The sequence below is a fragment of the Gasterosteus aculeatus genome, chromosome 9, assembly GCF_964276395.1.
Source record: "Gasterosteus aculeatus chromosome 9, fGasAcu3.hap1.1, whole genome shotgun sequence".
Taxonomy (NCBI): Eukaryota; Metazoa; Chordata; class Actinopteri; order Perciformes; family Gasterosteidae; genus Gasterosteus; species Gasterosteus aculeatus.
In genome coordinates, this window is record NC_135696.1 from 6,187,928 (window position 1) to 6,213,869 (window position 25,942).

The following is a 25,942-nucleotide window of genomic DNA, read 5'->3' on the forward strand; positions in this document are numbered from 1 at the left end:
TAACTAACAGCGACATGGTAATGTATGTGGATGGATCCGCCTCCCGCGATCCTCAGTCTGGTGAAAATTGTGTTGGTTTTGCTGTTGTTTCTGACTCAGGTGTGCTGTGTTCAGGTCCTCTGCCATGTCACCTCTCAGCCCAGGCAGCCGAGCTCATCGCTCTGACCGAGGCCTGTAAACTGGCTACGGGTAAAACGGTCACAGTTCACAGACTCTCGCTATGCGTTTGGTGTAGTACATGATTTTGGGGTGCTGTGGAAACACAGGAACTTCCTTAAACCCGACTGTAGTGGCTATTTGTCCATAAATTTAAACAAAAACAAATAATAACAAACTTCTCAAATGGCCACTCGAGGCTACGTCATGGTTAGGCTTTACGCAGGTTCAGAGGTACCAAAGCAAAGTCCATAACAAGATTGAGTTTGAGGCGGTTTATTCACACACATAAGCAAGCTCACAGACATTTCTGCTGCCTCTCTCACGCTGGTAAAAAACCATATGCCCTCGTGCCTGAAGTACCTCCCACCTTGACCTACTTATGCAAATGAACATAACACCATGTGACCAATAAACGACAATACGAGTAAAGCATAAATACAAAATACACCAAATTAACTTTAACAGGAAAAGAAAAAGAAACTAGAAAAAGCATTTCCTGCTGAAAATGCGTTGGAATGCAAAAAGCTGAAAGCTGCACTGAATATTTAAAAATAGCTGAAAATACAGAAAGTTGAAGGGAATTTGAATACATTTGCTGAATATTTAAAAATAGCTGAAAATACAGAAAGTTGAAGGGAATTTGAATACATTTGCTGAAATAAAAGATATTAGAAAAGCTGAAATTAATTTGAAATAGTTGAAAATACAGAAATGGGAGAAGCTGAAAGGAATTTCAATAGATTTGCTGAAAAAGCAGAAATGAAAACAGCTGAAATAAATGTGAAATATTGCAAAACAGAAGTTGCAGGAGCTTAAATGAATTTTAAAAAGTACAGAAATAACAAAAGCTGAGATGAATAAAAAGAGGTTTAAAATTGTTTGTAGTAATGTTAGTTGTAATTTGGGTATTAGTACTAGCAGTAGAAGTCGGTTTAGTATCAATAGCAGTAGAAACAGCTGGAATACTGATACTATTAGCCATAGTAGTATTTTTAATAACATTAGTAGTAGTTGTATTAATAGCAGTAGAAATACTAGTAGTATGGTAGTAGAGGTATCAGTTGTAGTTCTACTAGAAGTACTAGTAATATTCGTAGTGGTTATAGTAGTATTTGAAAGAGCAATGCGTATTTCAACGAAACCACTTCATGGTTAAGGTACAGATAATCATTGAGGCTTTTAGTTTGTAATGATGGAATTGGGTGAGGGGGGGTTGGGAGACAGAATGTTTGTTATTCAAACTAAGAAGTTTTTAATTAATAGGCCTCATCACAAACATTACAGTAAAAATTCCCTCCATGGGGCTTTTATTTTGAAATTATTGGATTGGGTGGGGTGGGGGGGTGTAGATAGAGGGAGGGAGGGTGAGAGGGTGAGGAAGGGAGGGGTGGTGAGGAAGAGATAGAGGGAGAGAGAGAGGAGGAGAAATAGACAGACATACTGACTGAGTGATTAACAGTGAGAAGAGGTCAGGGTGGAGGGGGGAGGGGGGGCCAGTGTCTTTATCATATTGGTCTGTTGACAGAAAGCATAGCTGCGTCATGTGACTCCACTAATCAGGTCACAAGGAGCAGCTGTGAGCCACAGACAGATCCTGCAGCATGTGAGTGCTCGTAACCACGACAACGCCGCACCTGTGCGGCTGCAAGAGGGCAGACACAGAACAGCAAGTTACACAGAATCCACACCTCAAACAAATGAGAACCAGCGCAAAACTATAACAGCTATCTAAAAAATACGGCGTTTGTATGAGACCCAAGACTCTACCGAACGCGTGGATGTGTTTTTATGTCTGTCCGGTAATAAATACGGCTCCTATGGCCGTTTACAAAACGTGTACCTTGTGGATTTTTGTGAGAAATATGTCGGCAGATTTGTATTGGAGCCTATGGGGCTTTTGGCAGAGGTTGTGTCACTCAAACACTCCTTGCGCCAAAACTAAAAAACTCTGGGATTCCATGAACGCATTAATCCAATCAGCACAACCATACCCTCATTAATCTGAAGAAATTAAGCCTCTAGAGTGTATACTTTGGCTGCAAGGACAGAAGTTCCATCTTTTTTTAACCAGATTCCTGCGATGCCCCACACTCTAGCCCGCGAGCTCTCCACTCTAGCAGACGCAATACACACTCATGTAAAAGTCAGAAACGGAGCGAAGAACTAGTGAAACATAATCAGTGATTATGAAAAAAGTACAATAGATATCAAGAAGCAGTTTTTTTCATAAAATAGTTAAGACTTGTGTCAACATTTGAAAGTTTAAATGGTGTCTGTAGCTGAAAGATTTGCGAAGCTGAAAAATCTGAGAGTTGAAGAAGTTTAGGAGGATTTGAATACAAACTCCATTTGAAAACCATGTTAAAATATTAATGATTATTGATTTATATAAATTCAAGCATAAGAGGTAGAAAGCTGAAAAGTCATAGCCCTCAAGCCAGAAAGGAGCTGAACATTTTAATATTTGAACGGTTTTAATAGCTGAAAGTGTGAAGGAGTTGAAAGGTGCCGCGGAAGAAATAGAAGAAGTTGAAATAAAGATTCGAAGAACAATACTTGGAATGCATCGTTAATGCATTCCAACAATAAGTAAGGCTATAAATTAACTTAAACCCAAAATAAACAAAAATAAAAATATAGCTCCAACAACCCAGCCCCTAATTGTAACGGTACTTTACCCACAATTAACCTTAGCTTTAACACAAAGGAGCTATTTTCTAATTGTAGCTTAAGCATTAAACTGGAATCTTCACATCTTCGGATTCTCCATATCTGAAAGAAACAAACAGATGGAAGACAGAGATAGGAGAAAGAATGAGTTGTATAGTCAATTATTAGCCTCCAAGAGAAGACAGAGCTTGGTTATTGGTCTGTCCAGGACGCTGATCTTCGTTTGGACCTTCACAGAGCGAACCAGTCCTCGGGAGTCAGCTATGGCGCTTAGCACTCTGCCCATCATCCATGAGCCTCTTGGAGCTGTGGCATCAGCGATTACGACAATATCTCCTGGAATAAAGTTTCTCTTTTGCTTCGTCCATTTTTGCCTTTCTTGCATTACAAGCAAATACTCCGCTGTCCATCTTTTCCAGAAAAGCTCCGCAACGTACTGCACTTGCCTCCATCTCCTCTTAATGTACAGATCAGATTTCTCAAACAGACCTAATGGCAGAATGGGCTTGCCTTTTAACAGGAGAATGTGATTTGGAGTAAGCGCTTCTAAATCATTGGGATCTTCTGAAGCCTTAGTTATTGGCCGGTCATTGAGTATCGCCTCCACCTCGCAAAACAGCGTTTGCAGGCCTTCCTCGTCCAGCAGTTGATGTCCAATAACAGAGGTAAGTACACTGCGCACAGAGCGAATCAGACGCTCCCAAACGCCACCTTGGTGAGATGCAGCTGGGGTGTTAAAACTCCACGTCATTCCTTCCTGCACAAAAGTCCTTTCAATTTTAGAGTGATTTAAAGCGGCCAATGCCTGCCTCAGTTCCTTCTTCGCACCAACAAAATTTGTGCCATTATCTGACCTTATACTTGTCACAGGTCCCCTTCTGCAGATAAATCTTCGCACAGCATTAATGCAGGAGTCTGTGTCGAGGGAGTGTGCCACCTCAAGGTGTACTGCGCGGCTACTCATACAGGTAAATATCACTCCATATCGCTTCAGCACAGTTCTCCCTCTCCTCCAATGGTCCAAAATAGTCCACTCCCGCATTTGTAAAGGGTGCGTTATCAGGCACAACTCGTTCCTCCGGTAAGTCGGACATCTTCTGTTCTCCAAGCTTTCCTCTGTACCTTCTGCACACTGTACATTGTGAGAGAATCTTCCTGGCCGCAGAGTTGGCATTTATGATCCAATACTTCTGTCTCAATCTGTGCAGCATGTAATTGCGTCCAGCATGTCCAAGTTGGCAATGGATGTAACGCAATATGAGCTGGGAAACATGCAAATCCTTTGACAGAATCACAGGATGCTTTACCTCCCACGGCAGAACAGACTTAAACAGACGTCCACCAACTCTGAGGATGCCATCTTCGATGAAGGGGTCGAGGCGATACAGAGGACTGTCTTTAAAAACAGTCTTTGGGTCATGTTTTAATGAGGAAATTTCAGTACTGAATCTTTGGTTTTGCGCAAACTGAATTATTGCCTTTTCGGCTTCCTCCAACCGCTCTGGTGTCAAGTTGGATTTTCCAAGTGCGGCTTTGAATTTTTTAATCTCCTTTTCCACATTCTCATTCTGGTTGACCACATATTCTTTTCTCTTTCGGCTCAAAAGTAAAAGTCTTTCTTTAAGCTCCAACAGCCAGGCCACTGATGTTTTAAGCTTTCTCCAGGATGAAAAATAGTGAATGAGCTGACTGAGGGGATTGTCACTGTGTATTGTAACAGCATTCACCTTAAGTTCCCTTTTCACCTCTGCATCATCCGATGGAATGGAAGAGGCGTCCAAGTCGAGTTTCGGCCATCTGGTGGGGGGCAAGTGCAAAAAGTCCGGTCCTTTTAGCCATTTTCCTTTTCCAAACTCCTGAGCTCTTAGTCCTCGAGAAGCTTCATCTGCAGGATTGTCTTTGGTGTTTACATACCTCCACTGATCTTTGTCTGTGGATTCTCTTACGGTGCTGACACGATTGGCAACATATGTGTGAAAGCGCTTTGTTTCATTAAAGATGTACTTGAGAACAGTAGTGCTATCGGTCCAAAAGAATGACCTTTGCAATGGCAACTGTAGCTCTTTCAACAGCATTGTGTTCACTCGAACAGCAAGCACAGCTGCAGCAAGCTCAAGGCGTGGAATGGTTAGTTGCTTTAGAGGAGCGACACGAGCTTTGCCTGTGATAAATGAAACATGCACATTGTCAGTGCTCTCCAATCTCAAGTATGAAACAGTGCCATATCCTATTTGACTAGCATCTGAAAAATGATGCAGTTCTGCTTTCAATTGTGTTCCAAAGTTTTTGGGTTTAATGCACCGTTCCACTTTAAATCCACTCATATGTTGAAGTTCAGAGAGCCACTCAGACCAATGTTCAGAGACATCACAGGGAACTGGCTCATCCCATTTGAAGTTCATTCTGCACAGCTCCTGTAACAGTAACTTGGCAGGGATTATGAAAGGAGACAAAAAAACCAGCGGGTCGTAAAGAGAGCTCACCACAGAAAGGATGCCCCTCCTAGTGTGTGGACGTTCCTGCACTGCAGTCCTGAAGCTGAACGTATCTCCTTGAACACACCATTGCATCCCCAGAGCTCTTTCCACAGGGAGTTGGTCCCTGTCCAAATCCATGTTCTCCAAACCCACTGCTCTGATGTTGCTAGGAATAAGTGCAAACACATTTGAGTTATTTGTGACCCACTTTTGGAGATGGAAGCCACCTTTTTTACAGAGAGATGTTAATCCATGTATGAGCTTCACTGCATCTTCCTCTGTCACAGTGGACTTAAGACAGTCGTCCACGTAGAAATTTGTCTTGTCTGTACGAAGGACATCGGGTGAATATTGCAGTGCATTATCCTCAGCAGTTCTCCTCAGTGCATAGTTTGAGCAGCTTGGAGAGGATACAGCTCCAAACAAATGCACGCACATCCTGTATTCCTCTGGCTCCGCTGTAGTGTCTCCATTGGGCCACCATAGAAAGCGCAAGAAGTTAACGTGCTTATATGGCACCCGGACCTGATGGAACATGGCGTTGATATCAGCCATAACAGCGATGGGCTCTTCTCTAAACCGAAGAAGGACACCAATTAGCGTGTTAGTGAAGTCTGGGCCCTGCAAGAGCTGACTGTTCAATGATGTACCTTTGTAGGTACAGCCGCATTCCAGAGTGGGCTCATTTGTGGGAACCTTTTCTGCATATCCTTGCTCTAACATGTTGTTAAGGAAATCAACGTATTGAGCCTTGAATGAACTATTTCTATTAAATCTCCTCTTCAGGCTTTGGAGTCTTTGTAGTGCAATGCAGCGATTATTTGGCAAAACAGGATCGTCAATTCTGAAAGGTAAGTCAATGTAATAATGTTCATTGTTAAGCACTGTCGTACTCTCCACAATTTTCATGAATTTAATGTCTTCTCTTGACATCTCAAGTTGTTCATCACTTGTTCTTTCAGTAAAGTCATGATTATACTGTTGCATCAACATACTTTCCAAGTGTTCCACAGATATGTGATTAGCAGTTACAACAACGCATCCTGATTTGACACCAGTACCTTCAGAGTTTCCAGCACGAAGAGGCCCGTTTATGACCCAGCCAACTCTGGTCCTCACTGGATACAGTCCACCACATTGACTATTTATCAGTTCCCATGGCTCCAAAACTTTAGGCGAGTCGGTTCCAATGAGCAAGTCTACATCTGCATCTACTTCATGTAGCCTAATGCTGCTCAAATACGCCCATTTGGCAACATCATCCTGACATGGCACATTGATTTTAGATACAGGCATTTTTGTTTGTGTCAGAACAGATGGTAGCTCAATAAAGTCATCGGTGTCAAATCCAGACACCTCCAGACCAGTTACTATAGTAGTGCTAATGGTTTTAGTCTGCCCCATTGTCCTCAACACTACATTACAGTTTTTTCCTGATACTCCCAGCCTTTCAGCCATACTTGTAGTACAGAAAGTCCCAGAGCTCCCAGGATCCAGGAAAGCATAAGTATGCACAACTTTATTACTTTTCCGACTTTTCACCTGCACAGCCACAATGGAAAAAACTGCAATATCCTCTTCACCAGCCCCAATATGACCACACGTCTGCTGCTTCCCGGATACAGTGCTCACAGTTTCTTTGGAGGTTATCCTTGTAGTATCCTCCTTCTCCACATGCAGGACAGATGGATGTTTCCTGGGACACACTTCACAATCCAACCGACCCCTACAGTCTTTGCTCGTGTGTCCATGTTTCAAGCACCCAAAACAAACGCCCGTCTCCTTTAGAAACTGAATCTTGTCCTGTTGTGTCTTTCTTCTAAACTGAAAGCATTTTTCCAGAGTGTGATTGGTAAGATAGCAGAACATACATTTGAGCTGGTTACTGTGAGCTGTCAAGTTTTCCATTTCTTTATGTCCATCCTTTGGTGCATTAATGCTCGTGGCAAATGTACCACTTTTCCTTTTCTGCTTAACTTGCATGGATAGCTTTGTATAGCTGGCTGGAGAAACATCATTAATATTTCCAAACAGAGGATCTGAAACAATTTTGACTTGTTTTTCAATGAAATTCACAAAATCAACATACACTGCTCTGCTTCCAGTTTGCTCCAGTATGTCACATGCCACATTTCTCCACTTTTCCCTCAGCTTGTATGGGAGTTTCATTAGGATTGTCCTGAGGTTAGCTGGCATGTCCAACTCCTTCATGTACTTTATATGATGTACTATGTTGGAGCAACCTCGAAGGAACAAAGCGAATGACTGCAGAGCGTTAACATCCTCAGGTTTTATTGAGGGCCAGTTGTTGATTTTGTCCATGTAAGCAGAAGAGATTTTATGTTCACTGCCAAAATGTTCAATCAAAAGCGCTTTTGCTCTTTGATAACCTGGTTCAGAGGGCATATGCTGACAACTTCTTACAATGTCTCTTGGTTGCCCCCTAGTGTACTGTTCTAGGAAGTACAGACAATCACTGAAATTTTGAGTTTTATCCTCAATGCAATTTTCAAAGGCTCTGAGAAAAGATTTGAAATACAGGAGATCACCATCAAATACAGGTATATTTCTCATAGGTAGAGCAGAGGCTGTGTTTTGTTGGACCAACAGCGCAGTTATTTCATTTTGACGCTGCATGATATTCAAAATGTCCGGAGAATTGGTGGGTTGATTATCGTCACAAACATCTTGCGAACCAAGTGATTGTGTACCTTGCCTTTGAAACACAGAAATGACATTAGGTATGGGTATTTGTTTTACAACATGTTTGGGTTGAACACCAACAGGGACAGAATTTAACAAGCGACTGGAGGTAGGTTCAGAGCTTTTATTGGTGGGCACATAGCGTTCAGCATTCGGATTTAGTTCATATGTCCCTTGAATTTCTGACCTTTTCAAGTAAGAATTCATGCCATCTGATGTTTGAGATGCACATCTTGACACTTTAGAGCCACACTTTGAGCTTACTTGCAGAACCTCCAATTTTGCATTTGTCACCTTTAATTCTGCCTCCAGAGCAAGTTGTTCCTTTTCTCTCCTTAAATGTTCCCGTTTCTTCCGTAATTCCTCTTGTTCAAGTCTTATTTGTTCCTCCTGCGCCTCCAAAGTGTGCTTTTGTTTTAGAGCAGCCATGCGCTCCTGTAATGCTGCTCTCTCTACTTGCGCTAATATTTTTGCAGATGCACTGGATGAAATCCTTGACAATTTAGAGCCAGCCTTTGAACGCGCTGCAGAACCTTTATTGGATACACTGTCCTCAGGCCCAATATCAGTTTGATTATCAGGTGGTTTAATTGGAAGTTCATATGAATGGCCTGTATTTGATAACCAGCATTTGACGTCATCAATAAAGCTTGAAAAACACTTCTCCTTTCGTTCAAAATATTTATCTTGTTTCTCCTTCTCATCCTGAGGTATGTCCAGTGACACAAATGATAAATGATGTTGTTTTGCCTCATCAACACATATTATTATTTGATCCAAAAGAGACTTGACTGCATCAATATTGTCTGCAGAATGCATCAACTTATCCATCTGATTCATGTACGATTTGGCTCGTTTGCATTGCATCGATCTCTTTTCCTGACACGTTTGCATAAAAAACATCATTCCTTTAGCAGTAAAACTTGTGCGTCTTCTTGTAGGAAGCGCCGTGTCGCTTTTGGCTTTAGATGCAACGTCAGACATTTTACCCTTTGTTGATGCCGGTCATGTACACACACAGTTGTTTGCAAAGATTGAATACAGCACATACCTTGTGGAACTTTGTTTGTTGCGGTGGTTGCCTTTGTACACGGAGTTGAATGCACGCAGTAGCTGTTGTTGCGCGCGGCCGTGCGCGTTACCTGTGAAGGCTTTGGGCCTTTGCGAATTCAAATTGCAGCAAATAATATCCTCCACTCCGTAGTGCAGCTCCAGCGCTCCAGTAGCTTCACCGTTATCCAGTACGGTGTCCAGGGAAACTTTACACTGTCGGATGGGTCGTATTATTCGATGTTTGCACTGTATCCAGCCCACACCTCCGTCACTCCTAGGCCCTTTTCTTTGTTTGTCTCCCGCATCCAGGTGAGTAATCCACTTTCGAAACGGTAATCCAGCAAACGACAAGTCCAGTATCCACGTAAACCAACGATATATCCAGGGCGGGTTTTTTACTTATTGTAGTGGCTATTTGTCCATAAATTTAAACAAAAACAAATAATAACAAACTTCTCAAATGGCCACTCAAAGCTACGTCATGGTTAGGCTTTACGCAGGTTCAGAGGTACCAAAGCAAAGTAATGTCCATAACAAGATTGAGTTTGAGGCGGTTTATTCACACACATAAGCAAGCTCACAGACATTTCTGCTGCCTCTCTCACGCTGGTAAAAAACCATATGCCCTCGTGCCTGAAGTACCTCCCACCTTGACCTACTTATGCAAATGAACATAACACCATGTGACCAATAAACGACAATACGAGTAAAGCATAAATACAAAATACACCATATTAACTTTAACAGGAAAAGAAAAAGAAATAAGTAAGGCTATAAATTAACTTAAACCCAAAATAAACAAAAATAAAAATATAGCTCCAACACCGACGGCAAGCCGTGTTTACCTAAACACTATTTTGCCCATTATGCTAAGTTGACTCATGGGTTAGACCATGTGTCAAAAGGGGGAATGTTACGTGCACTTAATGAGACGTGGTTTACAAAAGGGTTCACAGCATATGCACAAAAATTCTGTTCTGCATGTGTCACCTGTTCTACTCACAATGTAGGCAGGCCCGTGGGCGTGTCCAGCCAGGCTGCACACCCACCACCAACCCGCCCGTTTGAGCACATTATGATGGATTTTGTGGAGTTGTCTCCATCACAAGGTAAGAAACACTGTCAAGTGATGGTGGACATGTTTTCCAAGTGGGTGGAGGTTTTTCCATCAAGCAAACATACCGCTACAACAGTAGCCAAGGCCCTAATTTCTGAAATCATCCCTCGATGGGGCATTCCTTCTAAAATATCAAGTGACAATGGTTCTCATTTTGTCAACCAGACCATTACAGAATTAAGCGCATACCTGGGTATTGATTTAAAAACACACTGCGCATACCATCCAGCCAGTGGAGGGATTGTGGAACGAGAAAATGGCACACTCAAAACCAAATTGGCAAAATGCTGTGCAGACACAGGTCTGCCCTGGACAAAAGCCCTGCCTCTAGTGTTGATGTACATGTGCATGAGAAAACGAACACGAAGCTACCTGAGTCCCTTTGAGATATTGTTTGGTTTTCCTCCTCACGTAGGAACCGAGGCACTGAAGGCACCACTCCCTTCGACCGCATTATGCGAACATGAAATGTTAAAATATTGTGCACAACTGTCTTCTGCTCTGTCTAACATACGACAACAGGTTGCAGCCGCCCTCCCAAAACCAGCTGAAGGACCACTCCACAAGCTGAAACCTGGTGACTTTGTGATGGTGAAAGACTTCAGAAGAAAAAACTGGAAAGCACGACGCTGGCAGGGACCATTCCAGATCCTCCTCGTCACCCAAACAGCTGTCAAAGTAGCTGAGAGGGCAACTTGGGTCCACGCGTCCCATTGCAAGAAGGTTCCAGTACCATCAGTGGGCTCAGGCGACCCTACCCCCACAACAAGTGTGAATCAACCGACACCACCGATCCAGTGACCACGGACGGGCAGTTGACTGACAGACACACAGTGCATTGTGATCTGTGTTGACTGTCTACAACGCGGATGCCTCACAAGAAAGAAGGTTGGCAGACTCCACATCCCAACGTGTACCTGCGGACCAACACAAGAAGAAGAACACGGCCAGGACCCCTCCACATAGACACAGAAGTTGTTTGTGTCACTACGGTTTTATTCATATTATTGCTTGCTTCAGTTTCATTATCTAAGTATCTTTTTGTGATTTTGTAATCAGCCATCTAAAGAGTGGTTTACACTTGCTTGCTAAACATATTTTTTTGCAATATTACGTGTGATTAAATAATAATCAAAAGAGTGGAATGTAATGGTAAAAATATGTTATAAGATTGTTTTCTGCTAAAGCCGTGTCTCAAGTGTCCTGTATTTGACCCTGATGTGCAAAGAGCAGTATGATACAAAATGTTGGTTTGCAGCTGTGCTCTGAGAAGGGAGGACGGTTGACTCGATCTCATAGAAGCTTCAAAACAAAGGACTCCTCTTCATGGCCTTGGTTGATATCTTATTCTGCACGAAAGTTCTGGATCCAAGTTTTACTTTCATGTCAAGTAACAATGATTTGCAGCGGCCATTTAGGAGGATCTTGTGTGTGTGCTACCCTCAGCTTCACCTGGGTTCTTATCTCAACCTGCTTTGCAGCTTCTCGTAGCTGGCACGGAGAATGTCCTTCATATGTGTATAAAAGCTCAGTGTCTTTTGTGCTCGGAGACGCCATTTCCACAGAGCACTGTGATACGTGCCTGTGTATTTGACCTCCTGCTTGCAAGCAATAAATGGACTTTTTGCAACTTTGATCATTCATCAAGACTCTGTTTTATCAGACAAATCATTCTCTTCTACCGAGCTTTTATTGAAATATTCCACAACAGTACACTTACATCATCAGTCAGCCACGGCATGAGCATTGAAGTTTGCCCCAACAGTTCTGGTGGGCAAACACTCCGAATGTCTTTTAAAGACACTGCATATCGCCTCGATATTTCAACTATAGTTGCCGTTTCGGCACGGCATCCTGTGAATAGTTCTTTGAGTTTTTCCTTAACACACACATATGATAACAAAATGAGTGTTTAATTTATCGCTTCATTTTGGACAAACAAGAAATAACACAAATATTTACAGATTACCTGGTCCTTTACAGTGATTGCATAGGATCGTGCAACAAATGACGACTTCATTCGTTTATGTTCAATGTTTTGGCCCACCGAAGGAAGAAGTGGATTTTCCTTTGCTTCGAACAAAATAACAAAGAAAAACAAAGATTGATAATTATGATCCTCAACAATTAAAAATATAGGTTAAGCTGTATATTTTATCAAGTATTATTTAGAAGAATTACTATAGCATAGTATATACTAATCAAACTTACCGGCAGACTGCAGTCCCAGCATCCCATGAAGTTGAAGGTTGTGTTTATTCTTTCATTATGCAGGTCGATGAGCACCCTTAAGGTTTGTTTGAAGTGTGGCTCGTTCATTTGGCACAATGAATATTTTACCGAAGAAAGTACACGATTGAACTGCTCTGCAACAGATGAGTTCACCTCTCTCCGTAAACTAGGGCAGATGTTGAGGCTTCTCAACTTCTCTTCTGGCCTTCTTTGGTTTTTCTGGTGGAATCTGTCGTACAGGGAGTACCTGTCTGATGTCTTTGTGATAGGATGCCTTGCTGCCATCCTAACACTATCTGGCATTTCCTGCAGTGGTAATGTTGATCGCAGGTTCTTCACCCACTGCAGGTCAACCTTTAATTGTTTATCAGCCGCCAGTTTCCTGTTGTTTGATGTTGTGCCACAGAGTCTTCCGTCAAATGGCTGGAAATATTGCTGTTTTGTGCGGTTGTTTGTGTGACGAGCAACCTGTCCTGCAACGTCCGAAATGTCCGAAGTGTTTAAAACTCAGCAGCCCGTCCGTGTGATCTCTAGCGGACTCTGTCCAGAAGAGAATGTTGACGTAATACACAACGCCATGCGGACAGCTGAAGTGAAGTACTCCACCTTCAGAATAAAAAACAAGATTTTAAATGGCAATCATATAACTAAAGTTTATAGAATGTAAAAAGAAGAAGAATTTTCACAAATAATATCACACCACCAGCTTTCTGCAGTTTCACAAACAGCTTTGGGTAAACATCTTTGAAGTTTAATAATTCCTGAAGCCTGTTCAGCATGTCGGCTATGGACCCCTCTGAGGAGACACCCAGGGTGTCACAAGCTTCCTGGAGATCCTTTTTCTGTGGCTGAAAAATTCCAGAGGCCCATTTCAGTACTTTCAAACACAAATATAATTATGTCACATCTTTTATCAATAGTAGAAATATCTATCGTATGGAGAATAAATAACTTGCATACATCAAAATAGTAAGATTGTCAATGTGTGTACCTTCTTTGACTCAATCAGTTTGAGTATTATGTCCTCATTTATTTTTTTGGGAGGATGTTTGAAATCTCCAGTTTTCCTTTTCATTGCCTTTTTAACTTCTGTTTTAGGGAGAACGTTTCCAACTCTGGTGTGCTCTTCCATCCAAGGTGCCAAAGTGGAGTGGCCAACAGATAAGCAATATGGATTCGCCACCGAAGACCCTATTTGTAAAACATATCATATTGAACATTCATTTGTTCAAAGGTTTAGTTAGTGGAGCATATACATAATTACATAATTATAATATATACCACTTTAACAATTTGGTCCAAACCTGATATGAGGCCCTCAGCAATTTGTGACCGGTCCAGATCCGACCACACCTTGACAATGTCCACCTGTAGGTCCTTGTCCGCTATGGTGTCTGGATCAGGCCTTTTAAATGTCCCAACTGCAAATGAATTTGTTTACATAATTACAAAACCGTGCTGAACATAGAACTCTCATAGAAAAACATAACCTCTAACTTTGTTTAAATTAAACAAGATTGACCATTATACAAAACTGGATGTACAAGCAAGTCATTTATTATAGAGCCCTTGTAAATCTAACACCCTTAATACAGGCACATATTTGCATCTGTTGAAATCTTCATTATAATTTTAATTTTAGTAGGGAGATATAACAGAAAGCTAAAATATTCTTACGAGGGACATCGAAGGCCAGTTTCCAATTTGCATCTGCTACAATGACGGCTGGGTGGTATCCACACTGGTAACAGAAGAAGTCAAACTTGAAGTCTGACAGTGAAAGGAAGTGATGGAATGCTCTCCACACTATTTGATGGTGGTACCGGTTGTCATTGAAAAATGACAGAGTGTCAAGCATCCGTCAACTGGTTGTCTTGTTCTGTTATTGAAAAACATGATAAACAAATATCCATTTGTACATAATTTTGTACATGCTTTAATATGCTTAACCTTTTCATGAAAGACACTGTTGTCTTTGACTAAAATGCAAAAAAAACATTAACAGATGTGTTACCGACAAACCCGACAGGAGAAGCTCACACAATGGCAGTGTTACGATCACACGGTTGTTAAAGTTGTGAAATCCGGAAGAATAATCCTGGAATCTCACAACGTTAGCACACGTCGGGCAATGTTTTTCCGCAACTGAAACACCTATAAAGAAAATTAAAAGTTGAATCATGCATACACAAAGCCTTCTTTAGCAGTCTGGCTGTTGAGGCCAGATATAATGTGATCTCATCAGGGGAACATCCATGTAAGAAATAATTGTTGATTTACCTTTATGGACATAGCTTATCCCGTACACCATTGCCTGAGTGGTGATAATCTTTAAAGGATTCAGTGCTGGAGGTGTGGGGCCTGGACAGTAGGGGCAGGTACTTTCCGAAGGCACAAAACATTCTGGTGGCTGTTCCTCCTGAGTCCTCAGCTTAACTGGCAAGTCTTGCAGACATGGGATCCGCTTTTTTGTTGCCAGGTACTCAGTCATTACACAGGTGTTTTGCGTGTTGAGGTTGTGTGGCTCACATGTGATGCTGCTTTCCACCATGTGAGTTTCCAAGTCAGCAATGTCCTTCATTTGGATGTCCGAGGATGCCAGTGTGCCTGGGGACTGCTGGAAAATCCACCACATTCCCATCATACGATGGATGCAGCGGTGCGATCGACCAGTTCCCCGACACTGACAGTTCCACTGTCCTCCCACTGAATCAAACGTCACCCTTGTCCTCCCAAAGTGACACCAGTTGTCCGTTTCATTTGTGAACACCGAAAAGAAATACCACCGTTTCGAGTATCTCTCATCTTCAAAGAAGATAGGAAAAACACTATTGACTCCGTCATTGGTGGCAGCAATGTTGTGTTGTTCACATTCCCCCCCCCCACTCAGATGACATTAGGCCTTTGCTAACCATGTCCTGCAGTGAAGTAGTTTGCAGGACTGCTGGTTTGACATACGGCCTAGCAGTCTTTGTCCTTTCCAAGTGAACACATTCCTTTCCAGGATTGCCTGATGACCAGGCAATTTTCATGAACGTGCCGCACTTCTCCACCTCACAATCGAGTTGTGGTGGCTGTGTGGATTTGATCACATGAATTGGAAAAAACGGACTATGGTCGTACTTTGCAGTGACGTAGATTCCGTTTCTTATGTCAATACACATCATGGGAGATGTATCAAGATTATGTACATCTCTTATATGCCTTTTTAAGTTTTTGGGGGCACTTAGCACAGCCGTGCAATGTGGACAAGCAGAACTGTTGGGATTTGTATCATTTATGGAATCATCTGTGTTGGCTTTTCGCTTGGAAGTGCTTGGCTTCTCTGCAAAAACAAAAACAAGATATATTATCACAGCTGTCAATATAAACATAATCCTTGACTAATGCCTTTAAATGTGAAGGTTTTCTATACAACTATGTTTTCACAAACTTCGTCAGTATGTAGTTTTGGCTCTAATGTGTAATAACAAATAGGGATAGCATATCCTAGCAGTACATGCTGCCAAAATATGATGCTTAGTCTGTTTGTGCCACCTGCCAAGACATGCAGCCGACAGTGCGTTTATAGGACGGCAATAATTTATTAGATTGTTTGATGTCCCAAAGCACGAGATATGCAGAACCAAAACCACTGTGAGGTTATTTACCTCAACAGCAATATTATGGCAAACTGTTTATTTTTACAATATGTCATACACATCTGAAAGACACCACAGTACATATTCTCCTGGAAGACTAACTAAAGAACTATTATAAGATTGTTGATCATAAATGAATGTAGGTGTCACGGTGTGGTTCACTTCCTGTTGTATTTTGTAGTTTTCTGCCACTCGTGTCCCCGGGTAACTTCACTTCCTGCCTTGTCCCGTCATCCCCTGTGATCGTCTTAATAGTTTCCACCTGTGTCCAATCACCTGCACCTCCCTTGTGTATTTAAGCCGTGTGTCTCTTGTGTCACTTGTCGCGTCATTGTCATTTGCTACGCCTGTCCTTGTCTTTTGTCTTGGATGTCCGTACTTCATGCCTGTGTGTTTTTGCCCCTTGGCCTTTTGGATTTTTGTATCTTTTAACTATTAAAGCTTTTTGTTTCCTGCAAGTCTGCATTTGAGTCCTGCCTCCCACCCGCACCTGTGACAGAATGACGCAACCTAGAAAGGACTACGCAGAGTTTTTTCCCCTGGACGAGTTCAGGGGAACCCGTCTGGCAATGGGCGGTCCACGGAGTCTCCAGCGGGCTGCCCGTAATGGGGGAACGGTCCTCCCGGGGGTTCCAGCTGGGTACTTGTACTACTCCGTCTCCCCATCTGGAGCCCTCAGTAGGCATCTGGGTCACCATCCACCGCCCACCACATGGTCCCCAGAAGAGGAGGCCATTTCGTGGTCGTCCGGCGGCGATTCTTCCTGGGAGCGGGTGATGGACCATGCGGTCCGGCTCCAGGCTACCTACGGTCCCCACGCTCGGCCGCAGCGCACAGCGTCCAGCTCTGGGCCGCGACGACGTTCCGACCCTGCTCGGTCGCAGCGCACAGTGTCCAGCGCTGGGCCGCAGCAACATCCCGACCCTGCTCGGTCGCAGCGCACAATGTCCAGCGCTGGGCCGCAGCGCACAACGTCCAGCGCTGGGCCGCAGCAGATTCCCGTCCCGGCCTCCCGACCCAAGCCCATGACCCCTGATCCGACGCCCCTAACAAGGTCCACGACCCCCGAGCCAGCGCCACGATCCATGCCCCCGAGCCAGCGCCACGATCCATGCCCCCGACCCCCGAGCCAGCGCCACGATCCATGCCCCCGGTACCAGTGCCACGGTCCATTCCCCCGACCGGTACCGGCCCCACGTTCCACGCCCCCAACCCGACCGGTACCGGCCCCACGTTCCATGCCCCCGACCAGTCCCCGCGGGGATATATATATATTAAATATAATAAAATAAAATAACAAATAAATAAACAAAAAACATTTAAAAACCCACAAACACATATGATTTAAAAGTAGCCATACTATTACAAATATCAACAGCAAAACACAATTACAGCGACAAACTGACTCTCAAAGACATTATTTTCTTATTGTATAGCTCAGGGATGGGCAAACTTTTTGGCTCAGGGGCCACATTGACTTTTAAAATTTGACAGACGGGCCGGCCGGTGTCAGATGGATAGAGAGTTATATTGTCAACCAATATAAATTATAAGTAAAATCTAAAACTTAACTTAAAAAGTAAAGTGAACATACATTTTTACATTACATTGCATTTCAGTGGGTACAGTGTTGTTGGTCCCCCTTTTTTGCCAGTGCAGATAGTTTGGTGTCAGCTTTGTTCTGGCAATTCTCAGGACAGATCTGAGGTGTTCATCCATTCAAGAAACGTCTATGCTGGTCTTTTGCATTCATCATGCTTTAGGAAACTCAAGTCGGGAACGGAGAAGTGTTACAGCGGTCGTTACTATAATTTCTAATTCATAATACTCATAGTTTGCCCACCCCTGGTATAGCTGCATGTCGAGATAACTGCTTTGCAAGCCGTGGCAGCTGCTGCAGCATGTCATGGTGACTGCCGCGGCAAGTCGTGGCAGTTGCGCTCGCCAGAGGACCTGCAAGACAGGAACTGTGGCAAACTGATTGATCACGTCATGTTTACAATAGCTGGAATGATGCTGTTTAGGCCTCATGCGGTCACATTGTTCTTACTGCCTCCCCAAACAAGAGTCCTGTTGAGATAAACAGAAAAAAAATTATTAAAAAGGTGAGATAAAATATATAAACATACATACATATAAACACAGACACATAAAATTAATATATACGATGATGAACAGATATAATATACAAATCAATATCCTTTATTACTGTATCATACATATATACACACACACCTATATATAATATATATATATATAATATATATATATACATACCATACATATATATCCAAATAGCTTTCACCACTTTTCAGTGCTTTTCAGTTAGTTTCAACGTTACAATGCATCAATATTTACAATTTGCATTAATTTGGGGCGCTGCCGGAAAGTGGTTATCGTAACCAAGGCTACGAGTGGTCTTAGCCCATATTACCTTAGCTGAACTTAAACGGGAAGCTATTGCATCACTTATCGGCGTTTTATGACTAAACCAATTACAACCAACAAAACTCGTACTCTTAAGCACAGAGTACAGGATAGTACAGGATAGTGCAGGATAGTATTGTCACATTTTGTCAAAATATGAAAAGAAAACTGCAACAGTCGAGGCATCATTGCCGCAAAGTCGAGGCAGCTGTCGTGAAGTTGTGGCCGCTGCCACGACTCGCCACGGCAACTCAACCCGCAGATAACAGTCGTACTTAAACTGTATTATACTGTCACATGTTGCATACATAGGAATACTAAAATTAACAGCCGTGGCACCTCTCCCTTAAACTCCCGCTCCCTTAACAGCCGTGGCACCTCTCCTTTAAACTCCCGCTACGTTAACAGCCGTGGCACCTCTCCCTTAAACTCCTGCTCCCTTAACAGCCGTGGCACCTCTCCCTTAAACTCCCGCTACGTTAACAGCCGTGGCACCTCTCCCTTAAACTCCCGCTCCCTTAACAGCCGTGATATCTCTCCCTTGAACTCCCAGTACGTCTACCAGCCGAGGCGCAGCTCCCTTAACAGCCGTGGCACCTCTCCCTTAACAGCCGTGGCATCTCTCCCTTAAACTCCCGGTACCTCTATCAGCCGATCCACCGCTCCCTTTTGTCGTTGCATGCCTCCGTTAGGTCGTGGCAAGACTCCCTTAACTCGAGGTACCGCTGGAGGTACCTCTCTCAACCGATGAACCGGCCCCTGAATTTGTGGTACCGCTCGAGGTACCTCACTCAGCCGAGGCAACAGGCGAGGCAGTTGCCGTAAACTCGAGGCAGCTGCCACGATTCGCCGTGGCACCGCAACCTGCAACAGGAAGTGCCTCAGCAAGTTGCCGGTGCCACAATTTGCGCTAGCCCTCTCTCCTTCGTCCTATAGATTTCAAATACTCACCGGGCTGCACAACTTGAGGTTGCTGTTGGATGTACTGGTAAGCAGGTGGTTGAACTTGTTGAGTGGTTTGTTGCGATGAGACAGCGATATTTACATCGGGTTGGGTGGTCGGTTGAGGTTGAGAGACTATATATATTGAGAACATGCAAATATGGGACTTTTAATTTGGAGAATCTCTAAATTTGTACAGTAAAAATGTTTCATTTGCTGTATCATAGTATTCAGTATTCCTCAACACATTTATGTTAGTCATTGTTTGGAATTATTGAGAAAGTAAAAGAAATAAATTGCAGCTAATAATGCAGCGCAAATATTGAGGAATGATCTTTTTGAACCTGCAAAGCTTTCTCACTTTGTATTATATATTCGGCATTCGCAAAGTTACATTTTGGAAATACTCACCTGGCTGCACAAATTGAGGTTGCTGTTGGATGTAAGCAGGTTGTTGAACTTGTTGTTGAAGGGGTTGTTGAACGGTCTGTTGCGATGAGACGGCGATATTTACACTGGGCTGCTGCGGTTGAGTGACTCCCGGGTTGGGGACTGGAGCGAACGGTGGTGCTGTTCCTACAAGAAAAGGTCCCTGAGCCATCGCCATGATATGTGCTGAAGGAGCCTGAGAAAAAGCCTGCAAGCAGGAAAAAATATTTTAAAAATGGGAACCAAAATGATCCTCCTAATCTAAAAATGTATTATCTGAAATTTCTGAGACAGAATGCATTAAACATGTGCTTTATCTAACATTTCCTTTGATTTTCAGCTTTTTGTTAACATTTATAAATAAAGAATAAATCGATCCAACACAGCCTGCCCACTTTTACTCCCAGCTAGGAGAAAAGAACAAGAAAGAAAAGAGAAAGAACAAAATGCTTTCGGAAAGCATCATCACTTGCTAATTAAAGTTCAGGACCATTTCAGGGAAGTGAAGAAACTCTCTCTCTCTCTCTTTCTCTTTCTCTCTCTCTCTCTGTAATCTCAGGAATGTGCTGGTAAAGCTGGTTTGGTGACATTGCACCTTTCCTTTAAAATAGAACACGTTGTAGAAGGTGACTGGATGCCACTCATGTACCTTTTTATTCCATAGGACACTAAAATCTCACTACAGTAACATGCTATTTATTAGTAAACGGCTAATGCTGTGTTATTTAATATATCCAATAACATCTGTTTGTGAATCTGACAATCTGCCACAATAGGAATGTTTTAAAGGTAATATTTGAAAGTCTGCTTTTTCTTTCTTGAGCTTTCTAGTAGTTTCTTTGTTTTCTTGTGACGGAAAGCCCAAACAAGAAATAGTGAGTGTAATAATGTGGTAATGTGGAGATAACAAAAAATGTTTCCAAGATAACAATGAACAAAATGAGACAAACAAGAAGCCTTCAGGTTCAGCTATCGAGTAATATTTCTTTTGACTCGTATGTGTGTATATTTCATTTTGAGGATGAATATAATGCTTACCTTAATAAACCAGGAGAGAGTGTGAGAGCCTGGTACTGCTTCTTCCTCTGATTGACAACAACTGAAGAAGAGAGATAAGGTAAGAAATGCACAGTGTCTTAGTGTAGGTGGAGCCTGAATAACTGCCTGTAGTGCCTATATACATACGTTCCCATGTGCGGGAGGTGGAGCATTATCAGTTGGATCTGGTGGGGCTTACCTCGTCGCACAGCCTCGGCTCTGGAACCACACTCCTGGATAGGGGACGGACTCTATTCTACTCTGGAGTGGCCCATAGTGTGAGGTGAGAGGCCAGTGTGGGGATACTCACAAGTCCCCGGCTGAGTGCTGCTACATTGGAGTTTAACCCAGTGGCACTTCAGGATGGGGAAATGGGGAACCATCCAAGCTGTTAACAGTAACTGTTTACTGTTGAGCGCAATTGAGGTTATCGGCCGGTGGAAGGAACACTTTGAGGAAGTCCTGAATCCAACTACTACGCCCTCTTTGGTAGAGGCAGAGCTGAAGGCAGAGGAGGGATCATCGTCAATTTGCCTGGTGGAGGTCACTGAGGTAGTCAAACAACTCTGCAGTGGCAAATTCCCGGGGATTGATGAGATCCGTCCGGAGATGCTGAAAGCAATGGGTGTTGGGGGGTTGTCTTGGATGACCCGCCTCTTCAACATTGCGTGGAAGTTTGGGACAGTGCCAAAAGAGTGGCAGACCGGGGTGGTGGTATCAGGCCCGTGGCAACAGGACAGGCAAACCAAGCAATTGCTTGGGGCCCCGAGCTGACCAGTGTCCCCATGACAACGACTTGTTAAGAGTCAAATGCAACAATAAACTGTGTGAGCGCCCCTTTGATAGTCAATGCAGTAAAGTGCAATGACACCGTTATTGGGAAAGAAGACAAAGGAAGTTGCACGTGTTTGTGAGAACTGAAAAATGTTAATGTGTGTGTGTGTGTTTTTAAGCATGTTGGATTTAGTTATTGTGCACTTTTTTAATGTATATTTGATTTTATGGTAGTGTGCAAATGTTAAATTGTGTGAAAATGCATTTTCCTGCTGAAGATGCGTTGGAATGCAAAAAGCTGAAGCTGAAAAGAATTTTAAAAAATAGCTGAAATTACAGAAAGCTTCATAAAATAGTTGAGACTTGTGTCAACATTTGAAAGTTGAAATGGGGTCTGTAGCTGAAAGTTTCGCGAAGCTGAAAAGTCTGAAAGTTGAAGAGTTTAAGAGGATTTGAAAAACGTTGAAAAACCATGTTAAAATATTAATGATTATCCCATACAGCCCTCAAATCACCAACGGGAGGGTGGGAGAGGACCACGGGATGGGAGGGAGGGAGCCTGAGTCGGGGAGCGGGGACTGGAGGGGGGATCGGGGGAAGGAGTCTCTGGGCCGGGACTGGAGGGGTCGGGGGAACGAGTCTCGGGGCCGAGATACATATATATATATATATATATATATATATATATATATACATATATATGTATATGCATATATGCATATGTGTATGTGCATATATATGTATGTATGTATATACATATATATGTATATACATATATATGTATGTATATATACATATACATATATATATATATATATGTACACATATATGTATGTATGTATATATAAGATCTCTGAGGCATATATATATATATGTATATTGTAATAGGAAAATAATATGTGACCCTTTTAAATGCTTCATTTGTATAACCAGTTTATTAGTTGCAAGTGCTTAGATCACAAAGGCCCTGACATAAGCACTGATGTCTCCCACTTCGATTAGATGGTTCCAAATCATAGCTGTAGAGATGGAACAAAGTGTTTGTTATGTCTATGACCACCTTTGTTTTAGCATGTTGGGAGAGCAAGGACACGGTCAAAGAACTGACGTGTCTCACATGGACAAGATGTTCCCAGTACCCTGGCTGTAGAGACTTAACAAGATGGTCAAAGGTTTCTGTTGACGCCACCGATATCTAAACTTAGGTATAAGAACTGCCTCGATGTGTTGGGGGCAAAAAGGAGGTTCTTGACAGTCTACTGACCACGTAGCTGTTGTGACCCTTTTTCCCTTGCAAGGAAATAAACGGAGAAAAGACATACTTGACTCAGAGCCTTTCTTACTTAACGATTGTCTGTGCAAAATCTTCCACCACAATTTGTTATCAGAAGTGGGATCGTTTGAAGCTCCGTCGGGACTCCGAGGACGTCCGGGAAGGGACCCCTTCAGGATCCACCAAAACGTGATTCTGCCCTATACCTCATCACACTCAGAGAGAGGGGACCGGCGACCAAAAGAGACCTGATTGGTTTAAACACGATCCGATGAGGAAGATTTTCACACGAATCGGGTAAGTTGATATTCTGATTTTCAAACGGGGTTTTCTGAATTATAACGGGTGATAACAGATTACAAAGACGGGTATTTAGTCCTTTTTTTTTAAATTATTTTTTCTCTCTTAGAAAATCCAAATTTCGGTTATTTGATTGGGCTTCTAATGATGACAACTTGTCTTTTTATCCGGTTATTTGAAAAATGTGTATAAAATTATAAGAGTAATTATACAGTATTTCTGGTTCATCAGCATCCAACTTTTTACTGAGGAAGACAGGGAGCAATGTGCGTATTCCGATTGTATTCAGACTAACACTCTGAAAACGCATAATTGTGACCCTTGACCCATTGTGGATCTGATGAGAAGGAAATATGGAGATTAATCTCTAGAGTTTTTGCCCGAGTGGTCAAAAGATTTTGGGTTCCCTGCAAATGGTTCTTTCAGTAGAATAAAACTGAACATGCTTAGAGGGAAAAGAGAAGGGTATAAAAACTCAGAGGGTGATAAAAGGCAAAGACTTGGAGAACATTGAGAAACAAAGTAAATGGTTGAAATGGTGGGAGGATGAATGTGTTAGGAGGTGAACAGAGGACCCAGATGCAGAGGTGCGGGAAAAATGTCTTTTATTCTTCCCAAACTCGAACTAAGGGGGCTGCCGTCAGCAGACGCAGTCCGGGACAAAACTTAAAGTAGATCTCGAAAAAAGACAACGCTGGATTGGTAACACAGGGACAAGGCAGCGGTTGTTCCTCTCTCCAACCTCGAGCGTGGCGGCGCATTTCCAAGCGCTTCTCGAGACGGATAGCGAGCTCCACCAACTGGTCGAGCCGATCAGGAATCTCACGGGCATATATCTCCTCCTTAAGGGCAGAGTTAAGACCCTCCAAGAAGTGAGCAACCAGGGCTGGTTCGTTCAAGCCAGATGAGATGGCCAAAGTACAAAACTCAATGGCGTAATCTGTAACTGGACGTCTACCCTGTCGAAGCACGGCGAGGGCTCGAGAAGCCTCCTGTCCGTGGACGGATCGGTCAAACACCTTGATCATCTCCTCCTTAAATAACTCAAAGCGCTCAGTCAGATCCGAATCCATTCACCAGACGGCAGTTCCCCACTCGCGCGCCCTCCCCTTCAACAGGGAGATAACGAAAGCGGTGCGCGCCGAATCACGTGCATAGGTGGTTGGCTGCAGGGAAAAAACGACCTCACACTGCGTGATGAAAGAGCGGCACTCAGTAGGTTCACCGACATAGCACGGGGGATTGTTGATCCGGGGTTCAGCAGAACCTCCGCGAACACTGGGGGCCTCCAGCTGGAACTGGAGCCGTGATGACATGTCTGAAACTTGGGCGGAGAGACTCTCCACCACACGGCGTGTCTCGGAAATCTCCCCATCATGTCTTCCAAGAAGCGCTCCCTGGGCCTCGATCGCCGAGCGAAAAGGTGCCTCCTCCGCTGGGTCCATCTTAGTCAGACTGTTCTGTTACGAGGTGAACAGAGGACCCAGATGCAGAGGTGCGGGAAAAATGTATTTTATTCTTCCCAAACTCGAACTAAGGGGGCTGCCGTCAGCAGACGCAGTCCGGGACAAAACTTAAAGTAGATCTCGAAAAAATACAACGCTGGATTGGTAACACAGGGACAAGGCAACAGCTCAGCGTTCAACAACAGTCTGACAGGGGAGTAGAGAAACAGTGGTTAGAAATAGTCAAACAAATTAAGCAGTGAAAGAGGTTAGTTGAGAATCAGTGTGAGAGTTGATTGCTATGGAAAGCGGCTGTGGGCGTTTAGGGCGAGTGACAGCATGAATGGGAATGAGGAGGTGTGTTAATGAGTATCAGCTGGGTGTAAGTGTGTGTGAGTAGAAAAACAAAACAAGGAGGAATCCGGATCATGACAGAATGTGAATGTAGAGAAAGGAAACAAATGGCTAAAGAATTGACATGCGCAAAAACCACATTGGTTGAAAAACCAGTTCCAAATGTTATTGAACAAAATGGCCGATGTGCTTCTTCTCCCTTGTATCCGTGTCTCACAGGGGCTGGCGGCCCTCTCCTCAACACATGCCCACCACCGTACCCTGCTTCATCTGCGAACCAGCAACCTTCGTCTGCATGGTCACAAGCTCAAAAAGTTCACTACACCCGGCAGAGGGAGGAAAAGGAAGCGGCAGTGAAAGCAGCACAGGAACGACTCCTCGGCGAAGAGGAGGAAAAGAGACAGGCTGCTCTCCTCACTCAATCTCGCTCTCCAGGAGCAACCGGAGGGGACACTTCTGCCATCAACAAACTGATTGCAGAGCAACCATCTACATCAGATGTTTTTCCCCCTCTTTCGCCCCTGAGGGAGTTCCCCCGGATGCAAAATCTGTGCTCCAAACCCCAATGATTCAAGTACCAGGACACTCAAGTCCCATACTTGTTTTCCGGCCATGGACTGATACGGACATTAGAGCTGCAATGGCTCATCTCCCACCGATACAACACTCGGGAAGACTGTTTGCTGAAGCATTCATGGACTTCTGTAAGCCCAACTTTGCTGAAATTCGACGTGTTCTAATGAGTCACGTGGGTCCGACTCACTACCAAAAGCTCAACCAGCTGGTTGCAGGAGACACCAGTGCGGCCGATGATGAATGGAGTTCAAATCAAAATAAGCCGTACAGAGACGCACTCACGGCTTTGAGCGACGGCATAAGGACATTGTTCCCGGACAAAGTGGATATGA

At 43.4% G+C, this 25,942-nt stretch overlaps 2 long non-coding RNA genes across 3 annotated transcripts in view; one reads left to right on the plus strand and one right to left on the minus strand.

The window, feature by feature from the left end:
• Positions 1-21,308, minus strand: part of LOC144383259 (uncharacterized) — a 31,048-nt gene extending 9,740 nt beyond the window's left edge. The window contains exons 1-14 of one of the 2 annotated variants that reach the window (XR_013450615.1): positions 21,088-21,308; positions 20,889-20,949; positions 19,833-20,058; positions 19,431-19,556; positions 14,692-18,122; positions 14,426-14,565; positions 14,089-14,290; positions 13,716-13,832; positions 13,403-13,602; positions 13,112-13,259; positions 12,391-13,017; positions 9,061-12,252; positions 5,313-5,472; positions 1,607-2,931 (exon numbers count right to left, since the gene is read on the minus strand). This is a non-coding gene — a long non-coding RNA (uncharacterized LOC144383259). Of the gene's footprint in view, positions 1-1,606; positions 2,932-5,312; positions 5,473-9,060; positions 12,253-12,390; positions 13,018-13,111; positions 13,260-13,402; positions 13,603-13,715; positions 13,833-14,088; positions 14,291-14,425; positions 14,566-14,691; positions 18,123-19,430; positions 19,557-19,832; positions 20,059-20,888; positions 20,950-21,087 lie in introns of those variants that run through there. The other variant, XR_013450616.1, reaches the window with a different exon arrangement.
• Positions 20,973-25,942, plus strand: LOC144383267 (uncharacterized). Its single transcript, XR_013450632.1, has 3 exons — positions 20,973-21,171; positions 23,051-23,232; positions 25,254-25,942. It is a non-coding gene; the product is annotated as an uncharacterized LOC144383267 (long non-coding RNA).